The sequence below is a fragment of the Rhincodon typus genome, chromosome 21, assembly GCF_021869965.1.
Source record: "Rhincodon typus isolate 14 chromosome 21, sRhiTyp1.1, whole genome shotgun sequence".
NCBI classification, from domain to species: domain Eukaryota; kingdom Metazoa; phylum Chordata; class Chondrichthyes; order Orectolobiformes; family Rhincodontidae; genus Rhincodon; species Rhincodon typus.
In genome coordinates, this window is record NC_063352.1 from 32,824,406 (window position 1) to 32,842,930 (window position 18,525).

The 18,525-nt window shown below is 39.6% G+C and overlaps 1 protein-coding gene across 4 annotated transcripts in view; it reads right to left on the bottom strand.

Moving 5' to 3' along the window:
• The window catches only part of carhsp1 (calcium regulated heat stable protein 1), an 81,091-nt gene extending 62,910 nt beyond the window's left edge, over positions 1 to 18,181 (bottom strand). Inside the window, exon 1 of one of the 4 annotated variants that reach the window (XM_020526998.2) lies at positions 17,912 to 18,181. The gene's annotated coding sequence lies outside the window, so the exon portion shown is untranslated. Of the gene's footprint in view, positions 1 to 17,646; positions 17,779 to 17,911 lie in introns of those variants that run through there. The other 3 variants (XM_048609268.1, XM_048609267.1, XM_048609269.1) reach the window with 3 other exon arrangements.
• Between the last annotated feature and the right edge of the window lie 344 nt (positions 18,182 to 18,525).

Here is an 18,525-nt window from a genome sequence, read left to right on the forward strand (position 1 = left end):
TCCATCAACCTTCTTTCTGATGGAAGGTCCGCAGGCTGCGTGTTTTCTGCACTTGGGATCTCTCTGCTCCTGTCTTCTCACAATTTAGATCTGTTTCTTAGGTCCAAAGTGTGCGATCTTTCAGTTTCCCCACATGAAATTCCAGCTACCACAGATTTTCTTACTCAATCAAAGTGACGTCCTCTGATAATTTCCTGTCCTCACTTGGTCTCATCAGCAAATTCATGAATAAAGGAACGATAAGAAAAACAGATCTCTGATCTTCAACAATTTCAAATTCAAAAATGAACATCACTTTTATTCTTCCAGACAACCATCTCGCAAGGCAGGCTATTGTAACATGGCTCACTTTCAACAAGAATCTGTCTTTTCCAAATGTGTTAGGAAGTTAAACTCAGCTCCGCAAGAACACATGACGAAGCCACAAGATAAAGCTACATAACAACAGTATGGACAAAGCCACAATATATTGCTACAGAATAACAGTACGCAGTACTGTGATTCATCCCACTGCAAAATTGGATTCATTTTCACCCAGATCTCCACAAGTCCATTTTTAAAAGCTGGCTCTACTTTGTTCGAAGGATCTTTAATCAAACTGGCAATAAGCACAAGCATAAATGAAGCTGTCTGAATTTGCCATTATTTACTCAAAGAGGCTCATTTTCTCTAGATATATATGGTTCATATAACAATTTACATTCATACAGCCCCTTCAAAGAGTAAAATGTCTCACGGCATTCAGCAATTAGAATGTTGCTTCTAATCTGCAAAAATAACCCAGATATTAAAACCGACTCTACACTGGTCATATTCATTGGTAACACTGAAATTATAAAACATCAGTCAGAGACGCAGCAAAAAAAAAAATCACTTTTCTAAAACTATACATACTTACAATTTAACATCAGTAAATATATGCTACATAAAATGAGGAAAAACATGGAATATAATGACAAGAAATGGAACTGAATAGAAGATTGATCACTTACAGGAAGCACACCATGTAATGAAATAATATACATGTCTAAAACATGATTTACAGACATCCGACTTACATATGCTCATATTTACAAACGAAATCCCATGTTATTATTAAAGGATGCTACATGCAAATGTTTTCTTGTACTTACAAATGGATATGTTACTCTGCATTGTGCTGTGACGTCCGTACAATTCAACTTACAACCTCACTTGGGAACAGAACACATTCATAATCCAGGAACTGACTGTAGATATCTTTTAAAGCTATATATCCCAACTGCGTCATATAACTGTCCAATCTGCTGGCAGTTAAGCACGAGGAAAATTATTAACTTTTTACATGTATCTCTAGAAATATACAGAAATAACGCAAAGAGCCTTCATAATACACTGATCAACAATGGCCCAGATTTTCACATTCACAAATATTTTAAAAATGGTGGGTTGGACGCAATTCCAAGACTCCCAGCCCCATTTCCAGTGGCACACAGTTAGGGTATCTCCAAGTCCTCCTACAATGGTTGTGAAGCGAGGTCAGCTCTTCCATGTTGCATGCTTAATGGCCCCCGAAAGCAATCCTGAAACACAGTCTGGATTCGGGAACCTTTTGAAAGCCACGTTCAAGTCTTATCCATACATTATCCATCCTCAAAGCCACCTCCCTGCCATCTCAAACCCACTAAAGCAATCTCATGGCCACTTACGTCCTCCATGCCAACTCAAGCTTCTCACCCAATCCCAATGGTCATCTATGTTCATGCCAATTCATGTCTTTAAATGTCCATTCACCCATTATACACCCGGTGTAGAACTAATTAACCCTATAGTAACAATGGCATGTGTCAAACGCCCGCTTGGAAATAAATAAAAACTGTTCCCAAATCATTCTTTTAAAAAAAAGCTGTTCCTACAATCCGACAGAAAGAAAGGTGTCAGAATGTCAAGAACAAGAGCATCAAACATTATACACCTCAATTTTGTCCAAATAAATACTGAAACATTGAAAAAAGAAAAACTACAGAAAGGAACAACTTATTATGAACATTTAAAGATGTCAGTTAAGCAAATAGGTTTCTCCTACTGTAAAAACAGAGACACTTAAGAAATTCCCTTCAGGAGTCTGTGCTCTCACCAAGCACTCAGATCAAGGCTATGCAGCTCGTGAACAGTTCAAACACCTATCCTTATTGCCATAAACAAAGTACAACTTTTCTATGCCTTTAGATATTTTAAAACATATATGCATATATGTTAAGTAGTTAGCTATCTTTGTTCTAAAATATTCTTTCTGTGCAAATGTATAAACTCTAATTACAATGGGGTAATGTTCAAAAGAAAAATTTACATGAACTGTTCTAAATACATGAAATTATTCTGATACCATTCACTGTCTCTTTGACATGCCACTGGAATCCTAAATCTAGAGTTTTGTTGTTAATCAGGGTGACCAGCTGTTCACTCATCCTCCACAAACTTCAGTCCAAAACATTGTCTACATCTTACACCACACCAGGTTCTGACGTTTTTCTTACCTCCGAGTTCACAGAAGTACACAGGCTGCCCAGTCCTTCTAACACTTCCAAAATTAAACTTCTTGATAGCTTTTAAAAACTTCATATTCTCAATCTCTAACTGTAACGTTCTCCAACCTCATAACCCTCCAAGAATTCTCTATTCCTTCAACATTAGCCTCCTGCACACCTCCATTCCCTCAGCTCTTCAGTGATGGCTAGATCCTGAGCTCTGGAATTCCCTCCCCAAACCTCTCCCATCTGTTTAATTTTAGTTCATTCATCTCTACCTCCTGATAGAAATTAGTACCAAGCTAAGGATGGACCTATGAAAGTACTTACAGATACTCCTTTTCTTATGAAGGCTAGTTGTTCTTGGCACTGCTGTCGGCCATACTAAATAATTTGATGCTCTGTCAAACACTACTAAGAATATCAGTTCCTTGAAGTTGTAGCAATGGGGTGGAAAATGAAAGATATTTGCAGCCTCATCTGTAGAAACTTTGGAGACAATTTTAACTAGGAAACTGGCAGCAGGGGTCCGGTGACTGGAGCGAGCAATGGAACATGCAACCTTTGGATCAAGATTTCCAGACCATTTCAAATTACTGGACTCATTTATAAGGTCCAGCCCTAACATCTGCTCAAAACTAAAAGAAGTGACCACTTAACGAGGACGCAAATTAAAATTGATATTGATTAAAATTGTTGGGTGGGTGAGGAAGAGGTTGGGAATTGTGGGAATGTTTTGCAGTTACAGAGGGCAGTAAATAAGTATCGATTTGGTGGGGAGGAACGTCCATTTTGGGGTTTGGGGAGGTGATGTGGTTGAGGAGCATTCCTTCTCCTCCTGCCCAACAACAAATATTTAGAAATTGCCTGGGCATCCTGTGACCATTCCCCTGGCAGATTTCACTCATGGGTTTGAGTTCAAGTGTTCACAAGTAAAATTACACCCTATACTATACAAGATCACATTGAAATTAAGCACCCACTACTCTGACGAGATCAGCTTTCCCATGCCTGAACACATTCAGGGAGAAAAACTGGGGTGGAAATGTACCGCAAATCCCTATCAATGAAAGTAATGTCAAAATAATTGAAATGATGCATTTTGCAAGACAGAAGTTGAAGCCATTCCCCCAAATCACACTATTTTAAAGGGAGTGGTGAACAGAGAGACCCACTGGTTGACAGACACAAATATCTGAAGACAAAACAAGTTGTTAATCAAATGGACAAAATCCTAGGCCTGATTTTAATATCAAGGTGAGCAGTTTGACTTGGGAAACATGCTGACTTGCCAGTCCAAGCTTGGTGAAAAGAACATACCAATACAGAGATTTTGATCCTGAGAGGACAGTGCAGGGAGGAGTTGGGCCCATTGATCCCAGAAGACAGGTGAGCGTTGAGTCAGGTTGGTTAGAAGACTTGATTCAGTTCTGAGACTCTGTCCTCTTGTTGGAAGCCGTAAGGCTCCCCCAACATCGTTCCTGACCTATCCCCATGACCCATTATACTCTCAGTGTCTATACACACTCCGCAGCCATTCCTCATAGCCCCTCACACCATTCATGCCAATTGATAACCCTTCCATGTCCATTCACCTATAATGCACCACATACATAGCCAATGAACCATACAGTAAAAGCACATATCAAACAGCTGAGAGGGACAAAACACCAATTTGTGAACCTTCTTTTGAAATGAACTATTTCTACAATCCTCTGAAAAAGTGTTAGATAGGTAATTGAAATATCTGTAACAGAGGCTTCAAACACTTCACACCCCTTAAACCTAACCAGAGAACAAAGGAGACATTGAAAAAAGAAAATCACAGAAAGGACTTATGATAACCACTTAAAAAGTGTCAAATGAAGAAAATTCAAGAGTTCTACTCCAGTGGTCAATAAAAGGAAACCCAGGCTGAGTGAACGCATTTCCCATTAACCTTGAAGAATGAAGCTCAAATGGCGCCTACGTTTTGAGATTGAAAAATTTGGTTTGCTTTCAAAATGTCAACCATGCAGCAATTAAAAACCAGTCTGCATATGGTAAAGAGATCAACTGCATATTTTCCTCCTTACCCAAAAGCAAATCATTCATGTAGATTAGATGTATTGTACACTGCTCGTTGGCGAACAACTTTTCGAATTCTGTATTTAAATTAGCCAGCGACTGGGGGAATACTCAAAATCAACACCCTCACCATTCAAACAAAAAAGCAACAGCTCGTACTGTACAAATTAGACTCAAATCAGCAGAGCCAAGGAAATGTTCTTCGCCTGAGCATCTCTGAAAAACATGATGTGAGGAAAAGATGTATTAAAAAGTACCACCCTGCACTCACATGAAACAAACATTTTTAAGATATTGGGGGAGGGGGCGAACTGTGAACTACTGATGTACTCATTGCTGAAAATAACAGTTTGGAAGGTAACTGCTGGAAGTTGAGCGTCTGAAGATACAACAAACAGCTAATTATTGGAGTCACAGGAATACATACAGAAATAGAAACAGTCCATTACTAACAGACACAGAGATCACAGTTTTACAGCGCAAATCTGGTCATACGACTAAATGATAACCGCAAGGAACCATTTCTATTTTAATCACCGCAGTGAAATGCCACCACTACTTTGATAAGAGCTGTTCTACTGATATGAAACCAAACATAAGTACAGGAGACTGTTTTTAAAAAAATCTAGTAATAGCGGAGGACTCCACTCATGCTCCTCTATAATTAGCTGCCAGCAGATAGATAGGTTTTACTTCCCACTCTCTGTATTTAGTGTCTTCCTGTCACAATAAAGTTAAAATCAAAAACTTATCACGCAAGACATCCTGGGTACAAATTAGTGTGCTACTACTTGGGCACCATGCCATGCACTGCATTACCTAGAGTTTACACAAGACAGTTTTCATTAAAAATGAGAACAAATAAGTTTCTAATACAAAAATGTGACAAAGTATGTAAAAACAACCAGTAAGATTTTGTGAACTAGTACAAATAGGCAAATGCATGTTGTACATTCCTCCCTGTCGTTGAGTTACTGAAGAACACGGCAAGATGTAACACACTTCAAACAAACTGCCTCTTCATTTAGAGAACAGCTCTTCAAGAAAATTAAGAAAATGCCTGTTAGTTATGAGTAACTACTTTAAAAGGATCAGAGGTCAGTAGTAATAGGAATAGAAAATAAAGCAGTTTTCCATTTATGTAGAACCTTTCAATTCCTCAAGGCATCCAGAACTATTTTCCAATTCTGCCTATTGGCTGCTAGTTTTCACAGAACACACAACTTGTTGCATCCATTTAAGCCAAGTTTCACCTGACCGTTCACTTTGTAAGTGGTGGAAAGCTAGAAAAATTGAAAATCCAAAGACATTTGCAGGCCCAGTTTAAAAAAAAGACACAAAAGATAGGGAAACTCAAAAGGCTAATTGAATGCTAATGGTTATATCCAGAGGATTAGAACACAAGGAGATAAAGAAGTCATGTTTCAGTCATACAAAGTCCTAGAAACAATGCAATCGTTCAATCGTTGAGCCCACCACCTTCTCACCGATCCTCCTAGAATTCTATTACTAGAAGGGGAGACAGTGAAATGCTTCCACCCACGCATGGGCCAGATTGAGGCCTGGAAGTGGCTATTTAATGAGGCCCTAAGTGGATGATTAATGGTCACCCCTCCCAAATCTGCTAGGATTTAACCAGTGGCAAGACAGGACACAGTAAGTGTCCAGCCCAGCAGCTCTGTGTGGCCTGGTGGTGGGAGCCTATTTAACAGGCCCAAAGAGCCCGCACTTCCCCCACACCCCTCACAATCCAAGATCATTGCCCTAACTGGGGTTCCTCCTCACACCTGGCCTGTCGACCTCACCTTGCCCACTCTGCTCACCTGACCTAGGCTGCAGCCGATGTCGAGACTGAGACCTGATTGATCAGGTTTAAGGAATCTCCATGCCCGAGGACAAAATGGCACCAGAAACTCAGACCGAGGAGCCCTACCGCCTTCTGACCGGCCCTATTTTCACCAGAGGAGGAGGGAACGGAGCAAAATGCACACACATGGGAACGCAAACCAACACTTATTTTTGCCCAAGTGAGGTCTATTTCCCACAGTGGGTAACCAAAGATGTTTAATCAATGGACAGGAATGGACTTTAAAAGTAGATAAGGTCTATGGAGCAGTCAAGCAGTTTAAATCCCCTGTTCTTCAAAGTTTCAGGAAAGATTGCCTGGGTCTCCAAGTTGAAACGAAATCCAACTATGTAGTTTAAAAGCCCTGAGGGAAATGCAACAAACACTGTAGTCGTCATGTATTTGGCTACACGTACTTCTGCTATAACGCAGGTTTTGTTAATGAGAATTGGCTCTAACATGATTGAATAGTAGTTGCTGTTTGGATAACATGAACTTTCTGCTGTACAGTCATAGCGATTTCCCTATAGTGCAATTTTGTCTTGCACAAGGTCACACAAGAATGCAACTATAGTGTTAAAGCAGAACTACCTGTACGTCCACACTGCCTGTAGTTCAAAATACAATTGACACCTCCAAAATGGTTAATAAGAGATTAGGCATGTTCATTGTGGGGCTACAAAAGCAAATGCTTTTAAAAAAGCATCAAGCACCTTTTCAAGCATTCTTATCAAGGGAGACTTCAATGTTCTCTTACAGAGAATGTGGCGACGCTGTCCAGGCCCATCCTCAACTACCCAGGGGAAGGTGGTAGTGTGCAGTGTCTTTGAACCACGGGCAACCACCTGGTTTACGTATTCCTCCAGTACTGTTAAAGGAGGGAGTTTCAGAATTTTGATCCAAAGACAATGAAAGAATAGATTAAAGTCAGATAGTGTAGGACTAGGTGGGGAACTTGCAGGAGGTGGTGTTCCCACGTATCCGCTGCTAGATGATACAGGTTGCAGAGTTGGAAAGTGCTGTTGAAGTTGCCTCAGTTAGTTGTTGCAGTGCATCTTGCAGATCAGCCTTGTCCAACAGGGGACCTAATGAAGTGTTTCTATGCAGCAGACTCACCAATCCCTGACTATTTTACTAGGTACTGCTATGACCCCAGTGCCCAGTTAAAACCAGCTCATGGAATGTGAGCGAATCTTCAGTGTCACACCTTAGGAAGGATCAACTGGTGCTGAAGTGAAAGCCAAACCCACGACCACTTCCATCTAGAAGGACAAGAGCAGCAGATATATGGGAACACCAGCACCTCCAAGTTCCCCTCCAAGTCACTCACCAGCCTGACTTGGAAATATATCACCGTTCCTTCACTGTCACTGGGTCAAAATCCTGGAATTCCCTCCCTGATAGCATTGCAGGTCAACCCACAGCAGGAGGAATGCAGAGGTTCAAGAAGGTAGCTCACCACCACCTTCTCAAGGCCAACTAGGGATGGGCAAGAAATGCCGGCCAGCCAGCAATGCCCACATCTCACAAAATGAATAGAAAAAAAACAGCATACTTTCACCAGAATGATACCTATACCTGGACTCTAGGAGCTCATTTGTAGAAACTAGGGCTATTTTCCTGGAATTTCTATCATAAAGAGATGACTTGATAGAAGTTTAAGGTATTGAGGGGGAAAATGGGATAAATAGAATGAAACTATTTCTACTGGGCTTTTCTCGGGGTGGATATAGCATAAAAACTGAAGTCAAAAACTTTGCACAGTGAAATTAGGAAACATTTCTGGACAAGAACAGTGTTAGAAGTTTGGAACATTTCCACAAATGGCAATTAACACTCACATCTGTTGTGAATTTTAAAACTGAGATTGATCACTTTTTTGCTCATCAAAAGGTATTAAGGGATAATGGAGCAAGGCTATAGCTCAGCCACAGTCACACAAAGTAGAAACTTCAGGGACTAAATTGGCCTTTGTTTCTACATTCAACTTGAATGACGGCAGCTCAAGAATGTAGCAGTGCTACACTAGATTGACAGCCCAGAGTACACGATCAACTTAAACCCCACATGTAACTGGCTCCAAACTGATGAGCCAAGCTGACTTATTGTCACAATAAAGAAGTTTCTATAACTTAATCCTGTTGAGGTCCAAACTAATAAGGACCAAAACTATTTTTAGCCAAATATGGTTACAAAGAAATCTGTTGAACTCAAGTCAAGAACATTACTGTAATTGTACAGCCAATACTTTCACAATCCCAGATCCAACGATAGGATTCAACTGGGAATGTTCTGTATTTACTAGTTTAGTAACGTTGATGGGAGAAACTGGATCCCCAAATAATTAGAATTATTTCAATAAATGTTTGGTACAACAACCACATAACTGGAATCAGACACATGTAAAGAAGCAAAATAATGGCACATATTCAAATCTTTTCTAGGCATTGCATTGTTGATATCCTCTGCCCTGGTGACCACTGGATAAAAATAAACCCATTCATTTAGTTAAGTGTAATTTTACAAGTATTATTTTAAGACACATTTGCTCAATGAGTTAAAAACATTTATTTCCTCAAAAATTAGGTTTAATTCCATCCCAGTCAAATGGAATAAAAATTGTCAGAAGTTGCAGTACTTTCTGGTTTAAGCAGTTGTGTATGAAAAGTCTGGGTGATCCCAATGAACAATGGAGCAAAGCTATCACAAAATCTGTCTCCAATTGGAAATACAACTCAAAGGCTACAGCAACAAATTATGTTTACATAGCATCTTAAAACATACTAAACATCCCACAAAGAGCTTCACCAAGGTCATTATAAAACAATTATAATGCAGAGCCACACAAGGAGTTATTACCTCAGATCACTAAAAGCTGCTCGGGTGGAAGAGGTACGTATATTTTAATAAATGCCTTAAGCAAAAGAGGAAAGCAGGGTAGAAATACGGAGACGCATAGGTGTGTAGGTGGGTGGGAGGAGGGGAATTAAATTCCAGACTTTGGAGCTTAGGCAAATGAAGGCATGGCCACTAGCTATGCAGCAATTATAAATGGCATGATTTACAAGAATGAAAAATTCATTTTAATAGTGCTTCATCATGTAATGTCACGCGTTTCACACAAACTATTTTTGAAAGGCAAATTCTGCAATATGTACAGATGCAATTGCAGGTCCTTTGAAGTTTGAGCTAAGTCATATTGTTGAACTGTATGAAAAAGAAGTTCCCTTTGCAGCTAAGTGTTTATAACTAAGCACTGAGGCTCAGCACTGATATCAGATGTCACAATAACAACATTCATCAGCCCAAGGAAAGTTTGCTAAAACATTTATGTATTCCTGCCTGCAACTGCTTCCACTCAAGTTTGAAAGATGGCAGTTCCCCCTTTTAAGCAATCTAACTTCTTGATTTTTATAAAAAATGTATACAGGAATTGCCTGATTTCCTCCACAGTACATGGAACATAGAGTGAGATTTTCTGATGGCCTGACTTTGTCATCTTGTGGGGGCAGATGGCAGTCACACATGGGGACACTGCAGAAACTCCACCATAGCACTCTCTGAAGGAATCACCCAACACATTGAATTTTTCTACTTGGAAATTCCTCTATGTCTGGGACCCTACAAATGTCACCATTAAAAGAAAACAGAAATGACACATAAAGCCACCACCCACCTCCGACCATGCTGACACGCCAGTCTTATCCGTTCCCAAATCTCCACTCCCTCTCCAGGATCTCTGCCAAACTTGGCCTGCACTCCCAACCCCCACCCCCAATGCAGGACCAAACATCTATCCTCGCCCACCGGAGGGAATTTATTCATACCCACCCTAAACACCCAGCTGCTCCCTTGTCACTTTGTATGCTATCCCCTACCATGCTGACATCTTACCACCTGGCACATTACTTACCTGGCAACTAACCCCCTACCAACCCATCTGACACCCAACCCTCCTAGCACCTTATCATCACACTTATCTTGTACACTCAACTTTCGATAGCAGTTTTCAAAGTGAATATCAGGACCTTTATATTTCAGAATCTGGCAGCTGACAGCTGTGAAAGGGGAGCATGGTTTATATTCCCCTAAGAGTTCTGCAATAAGGAAGAACTGTCGGAATGGAAGTATGGCTCTGCTTTCCTGATGGAACGCTGGTTGGAATCTCTTCTAAGAAATGAGCCACTCCTCAGAAAATCTGACCCATTGATACCAAATATGAACAAAGTTACTTGGTACTGTTAGTTCAACATCTGTTTGCACAGCTGTACAACAACACTACAAAAGTTATTTCAAACTGATGAAGGGGTCAAACACAAGGCAGCTAAAAGTTGCCACTGGCCCCAAAAGAAGTAAGAATGTAATGTTTGGTTTTAATTCCTTCATGCAATGTGGGCTTCACCGGCTGAGCCAGCATTTATTGCACATCTCCAGGTGCTCTTCAGAAGGTGATGGTGAATTGCCTTTTTGAATCACTGCACTTCGTTTTGGTCTAGGTACCCCCATAACGCTGACGGTTAAGTTGTCAAAACGAGTTAAAAAGCCCATGCAGGGATTTGATAAAACTGTGTTAGAAACAGACTCTATTCCCTTTTCTGAACTATCTCATGAAAAATGGTTCAAAAGGGTGGGCCCATACACATTAGACTTTAGAAGAAAAACAGGTGAGCCAGTGAAATAAAGAAAACTCCAAGGGGACTTTACAGATTGCTGGACACTCTCAGTCTCATTTTTCTCATGCAGGTCACACAACCAGAGGCAGGAGGAGCTAAATGGAGGGGGTATAGACCACCTGCATGTCCATACAAAATAGGAACAGGAGTAGGCAGTTCAGGCTCTCACACCTGCTCTGTTCAATAGGATCATGGCTGACTGCTATTTTAATAGCCATGGGCAGTGGTAAAGATGAAATTAGCAAGTGCTGCTTTAATGCTGTGGGCAGCTATGGTCCCCAACTGAGTTCTCTCTTCCTCCTTCCTGAATCTTGTCCTGCTTTGCATGACCTTCGTTCGTTTTCTAAGTCGCATTGTAATCCAAGGGAAATGGCTACTTCATTTACGGGGACAATTGGTTTCTGCAGAGTGCAGAAGTCAGTGAACCATGTGCTGTGCCATATCACTTCTTGGTGATTTTTATAGTTTGACAGAACTATAGAAAAACACAGAATTCTTGTGGATTTGAAACAACATTCAGAATAAATCAACCAGCAACTAATGAACTGAGAAAAAGTGATTATCCAATTAAACATTGCGGATGTGGAAGGGTCTTGCCAGCTTTTGAATGCATAGACAGTTATATGGCATGAAGAGAGAGCATTAACTGAAACTTTTAAGTACCAAAAAAGTACACCACTAGCAATAAATTAGTATTGCACGCAGACTGATATGATCACATGTCCATTTGGCACTCTTGTGAAACCAGTTCACCCAAGTGTGCACCAATGTCCTCACCAATATGGCATTGAGTACAATCCATCTCAAAGAAAATGCTGCGCTTCAGACTGCCATTTTTGTCCTAAAGGCACCCTTTGCTCTTGAATGAATAAAGGCATCAATGATCCTAATTTCTCAGCCACAGTTAATGGAGGTCAGGATACGTCTTTTGGATTTTTTTCCCCACTCTGGAATTCCAGTCACCAAGAAGACATAGGAGACTCTACAGCCAAACACACATCACACATTTCTCAAACTATTCTAAAAATATCCCCATTTTCACAGTACAGAGGAAAATGCTAAATAACATTCTTCACTTTTTAAATTCATGTTAAAAGAAATATGAAAACAAGTTCTATTTATGTTCATTTATGACTTAGGTCACCAAATAGAATATTCACATGGTGTGTTAACAGGTTATTTTTTAACCATTGAATGTGTTCTTGCAAAAAAATAAGCTCGAGTATTATAATACCACAAATATTTATGTGCTCTTCTTACAATTACAATGGTATGACTAGTAAACTAATAAACTAAGTCTGTGAATTTGACATGGCTGCATCAATATCAAAGCGGCATCAATAATCTCAATTTCTTAACCGTAGTTAAATGTGGTCAGGTTTATGTGTGCTTTGGAATTCCAGTCACCAAGAAGAAATGGGATGCTTCCACATCTCGAGTATTGCTCACACTTTTGTTTCTGTTCCTCTAACCATTATCCATTTTAGGAATGCCAAAGTGTCCAAGCAACGAGAATATCAGCACCTTGATGTATATGATTCCCAGTAGAATCAGTATTGTAAAGGTATTTTGTGTTCGATTTTGTCTCCAGTAGCATTGTCATAATCTGAAGAACTTTTGAAGGTTGACATGCTAATGCAAGAATGTGCTTATTTGGCTGTTAAGAAACCAGACAAACAATTTTGCTTTCAGAGTTCAAATTCCATTAAGTTGTGAAATTGACCCTGTGGAGCAATGCCAAAAAAAATTACTACAAAATCTAGTATCTTGTTGGTAGAAACGTAAACTGATTAAACATTTACTTTTCATTCCTAATGCCCAAGGATCAAACCCAGCAGACTGATAAATCTCATTCAAATGAGTACTCACACCTAAGTCAGCTCCTCGTGGCATGCGCTCAAACAACAAAACTACCCCTAATTCAGCACTGATTAAAAAATCCAACTCAGAGGCAGCATAAGGAATACTCAAAAAACAAAAAAAAGACACACCAAAGTAAACCTCTGAGTTTGAACTGAGGCACATTGTCAGTGAAAGGTAGATACAGTTATATTCTGCATCCAGCTGCACCACACCAATTTAGAGTGGCCAATACTGCCAAGCACCACTACCTTAATGTGCTCAAAGCAGTAAATTATTTTATTAAAAGAGGGTTAACAATACAAATTAGCTTCACATTAAGCATAAACAGCCAACATTTACACAATATAATACCAAGTTTAAATTTTAAGATAATAGACCTAGCTTCTTTTGAGTTAGTTTTTAAGATATTAGAGCTCAAATAACGTATTTTGGGAATACACATTGAAGCAAGATATTAATAAACCTTACATGTCAAAAGTTTTAAAAAGTCAAACAAAACAACTTTAACACAATGGGAAGATTACAATCTGTAGTCGCAAACTAATAATGTGGGTACATCCATCCACGACACTCCTAATGAATTTGAAGGAGGGAATGGAGTGCACTGGAAGGGTTGCAGATTTTTAGTCCTTCAGTCTGTACACAGTCAGTCTATTGCCACTTTTTGTATTGTAAAACAGTTTTAATTATCACAGCTCTGATGACAACAAACTACTGAAAACCACACATGCATGGCTAGAAGCGAACATCAAACAGGCAAAACTATAAATCTATTTTACTGTATATGCTGTATAAAATTTTGGTTCAGAAATTAAATCAACTTGAACATAAATCTGACATTAAAAGAATATATTTATGCAACAGGAAATTTCTTTATCAGCTACAAATTTAGAAAACTTGATTCAATCTATGGTTTTTACTTTGTCCAGATGGATTCAGACAAAGTATGGCTGTTTCCATGTATCTTTGTTTAAAATATTCAACACCAAATGGTTCACTAAAATTGCCACTTTACAAGCTTCAGCTGAAGATAACATTTGGTCAAAATAGTCCAGACAGAACAAAACAGAAGCCTAGATTTTACAACCAACATTACATTAGCACTAATTTGAAATGTAGGCTAGCATATCAGCCTGAACCTGAAAGCAGACATGAAATTCTGATCCATTAGGGGCTTGTTATTGGTTCATTAATAAATTATTTCTGTTGCTATACAACAACAAAATGTCTTGCAAAGATATTGTTGGCTGGAACTGCAACCTGTTTATATAGTTATTACACCAGCCTTCTTTCACCCCCTACCCTCCCCCCACACTAGCACATCAATACTTATAGCGGCACTTTAACAAAAGACTTCTAAAAATCACTGGTTTCCCTAGAAACAATATCCAAAGGAAATAAAGGTGGGAGAGAGAAAGGAGAGAAGCATGTCTCTAAAGGGCACAATAACATCATAATAATCATATCCTGCAGTACAGAAAAACCCAAGTTACCACACTTCATTTCTAAGAAAAAATATACTGAAATGTCTCTGTTTTCTGGAGTCATTCTCAACAATGCTGCAGCAGATATACCCTAATGATATGAAGTATCATTGAGACTATTCACAGAAGTTAATACAAGTGTGGAGTGTTGACACTTAGGTGCATAAAACCAAAATGAACTGGATGTTTGAACCAATCAACAGGTAAAGTACTTGTTAATTTAGCCAAATTAACTTTTTTCAGATGTAGAAATGAGAATGTCTCACTGCAGTTAGAGATTCTCAAAGTTAGTTACCATTGATGTACGACTTCTCATTTTATGCATGTTTACATACATCATACAGGAGCTATTTGCTGATTTTCCTTCCACAAATTAGGAGGGAGCCAAGGATCGATCTTTAGTAAACTCCAGAACTGATAAATCCAGGGTAGCAGAAGGGAAGTCATTGCAGGTAATTCTTTGGCCACAACTGGATAAACAAGAGTAGAACCAGGTGAAGGCAATCTCACCCAGATAATAGAGGAGAACACTGGATCAGGATGATGTGAAAGACTGCAGACTGATAAATGATCATCCACCATGGTCATGGGACATTTGACATCGAGTGGCTGAATCAACGGAATGCTGTAAATATTCAAGTCTACATCTCAGGTTTAGGGGAATAAAGATGAGGACCATGTCATGGCTACACCAAGAATGTTATGGTTTTAATAATGACAAGGACAATCAAGGTGAATGTTTGGATGGAATGGAGCAATCCAGTACCTGCAGAAATTGTATTTATATTACAGTTGTAATTACTTGTTACATCAGAAAAAAAAAGACAAAAATGTGATAAATCTAATGAACAAAGCCTAATAAAAAAAATTGCACCAATTCAAAAGGTTAGACGTCACATGACACCAAGTTATAGTCCAACATGTACACATGAAATCACAAGCTTTTGAAGCACTGCTCCTTCGTCCAGTGAAGACAAAGGAGCACTGCTTCAAAAGTTTGTGATTTCAAATAAACCTACTGGACTGTAACCTTGTGTCGTGTGACTTCTGGCCTTGTCCACCACAGTCCAACACTGGCACCTCTACATCAATTCAAAATGACAGCTCAGCACCTCCTTCAAGGGCACCTAGGGACTGACAAGAAATGCTGGGCCAGCCAGTGATGTCCACATCCCATTAATGAATAAAAAGATGCAGCAATTACAAGCTGCTTTAATACAGCCATTATCAAACGAAGGATATTTTAAGGAGTGTAAGCAGCTGAACTAACCCATACACAAAAATTACATCAAATTGTGCTATTAAAATATCTGAAGTACTAATGTATAAAATGCCAAAATGCTCCAATTATCTTTAGATACTATGTGCAGAGATAAAGGAGTAATCACAAGTGGAACAACAAATGTATTTCTAAAAATAAACCTAAAAACTACCTCAGAGCAATTAAAACTAAAGCTCAGCAAAGTTAGCTAATAAGAAGGGCTCTTGTGGTGCAATGGTAACATCCCTATCTCTAGGTCAGAAGTTCCAAGTCTCCCCTGCTTCAGAGATGTGTTAGAACAAGTCTGTACATGCCAATTACAAATATCTAAACTAGTGGGAAATGCAGCAAGACATGTCCTGCTAACATATCCGCTATTCCAATATGACAGGTTGTTTCATAGTGCACGATCATCTTTAAATGCTGGACCAATAAAGGAAGCCCGATCAGCTGTTGTAAAATCGAAAACCAAAAATCCAATGGCCTGAACTAGATGTAAAATTTTAACAAAGGATAGCAAGGCACATTTATTTTTAGCTGCTCTGATGGTGTAGTGAGCACCCTTCTTGGGCAACTACAGTTGCGTTCAAGTTGCTACCACAGTGCTGCCCAGTAGAGTTCAAGAATGTGAACCCTTTGACTATAAAGGAATGTATGTATACAAGTTGTGTCAGTGCTTCCTTGCACTTGCTGCCCTTGTCTTTTTAGATAGTGGAGGTCACAGGTTTGAAGATGTTCTCTCAGAGGAGATTTGGAAAATCAAAGCAATGCAACCTGTGAACAGTAGCCAGTGCATCAACAATATCCAGGTTATCAAAGAGGGACTACGTAAAAGTAGTGGATGAGTTGACAATCAAACAAACTGCTTTGGACCTTATTGAGTTGAATGGTCTGTTTGCTCACTGTAAATTCACACACTTCTATATCTTCAAGTATGTTGCAGCTACACCTATACTAGCAAGTGAAGAATACTCCAGTTGAAGATCACTAAGCTCTGACTTCTGCATATTGAATCCATTGTTTATCACACGTCATCCTATGTTACAGCTTCACTACAATGGCACCTCATTTTCACATATGCCCAGTGGTGTTCCCGACATTACCAACTCTCCTCCTCCACACCACTCCAAACTCCCTTAACACTACTGAAAATTAGTGAGTTCTTTTTGCGTGGAAAATATTTGAAGATTTTTATATATTTCTCATTACTCTGGCACAGAAAGGGAAATGAGATAACTCCAGTGGGGAACTGAGCACTTGAGTCTCTGAAGTTTAGAGGCTCCATAACAGCGGACTGCGTTGGATTTGTACCCATTTTATTTCCATACTGGTATTAATCAAAACGCAACTAAAGTCAGGAGCTAGACACAGCTTCCTGCACTACCAAGCAAGTGCCTTAAATGTGTTTCTTTTTAAAGGACGAACTATTTTGTTTTTAATGCTATGGAAAGCAAACAAAAGTACTTGGCATAATCGTGTTAGTCATTTTCACTTGGGACTGCTCAGCCAAAGGACATGAGTTTTTAAGGGGGGGGGGTGCAGATACTGCAAACGTGAAGCAAGCAACTAGAGTGAAAAAAAAGGTGCAGAATACATTTCACAGAGACTTTTTAGAAACTCACACACACACACACAAAAATTCAGGGCGGTTATTTTTTGCCGAGGGATTTAGGAGAAGGTGGCAACTAAATGCCGATGGTAGAGAAATGGTGAGTTATTCATTGCCCGCACATTGAGAACACCTCATGAGCAGCAACCCCCATTTCAGCCCCTCCTACAAGCTGAACGGAAACCTGAAAGGGTGAAAGAATTTCTTCAACATTTCGCTGAAAAAAAATTCGTTCCAGGTCTGACCCGGGCTTCCCATGTTTGGGCGCGAAGAGCAGAGACTTGGCAGCGAACAAGACACGAAACAACCCCCCCCCCCCCCCGCCCAAAACCCTACCTTTAATTTATTATGTTCGATCCGCAAAACACAAAAAAAACCTCATTTCACTTGCGAGTAAATAAAAGATAGTCACCGCTCGAACGAAATCGAAATCCGACAAAGGAACCAGAGTCAAGTTTCACATCGGCAAAAGCAGACTCCCACCCCTTCCCTCCAAAAAAAAACCAGAAATAAAAGCAGTGCACTGTCCAATTCTGTCTGACTACTGATAATGTATAGAGAAGGGGGATACACCGATGGACGATTTTCTGGCGATTCCTACCTGAAGCTGCAGAGAGAAAAAGCGAAGCTGTTGAATGAAAGAGTTGAGTGAGGACAAGTTACTGCGCAGTCACAAACACACTCTCTCTCTCTGTTCCTGTGCTGACCTGACGTTAAAGGAAATCGTACCACGTTCCCCAGTGTGTGTTTTTGTGAGTATGCGTTCCTCTCATTCAGTGCACATGACATGAAAATACACAATGTGAACTTTGTTACTATTGATCCAGCCTGTGTTTTGGTGGAGATGTGACTGCACTGCAGTGAGTTGGCTTCAATATTTGGAGGGAACTGCTACGTTTTGCAAAGAAGCCGCACTCCTGTCCTGGGTGACGGGTGGGGTGGTATATCTAGAACACGTCTTTTAAAATTGAAAACAATCCCGTTAAAAAGTATTTCGATCTTTAAGAAAAACACATCCCATAAGTGCAAGGGTTTAATAAAATCAGTTTTCATTCATGAAAAGAGGATGTGGGATAAAGATTAAAGATTTTTTTAAAATGTATTTGCTGTGCTAAACAAAATGCAGTAGGTTTCCAGGTGCTGAATAGTTTCTTTGGTATAACGTCTGTTATGTAGAGCTCTCACTTACTGCAATCATCCCACTTCCTGTAATAC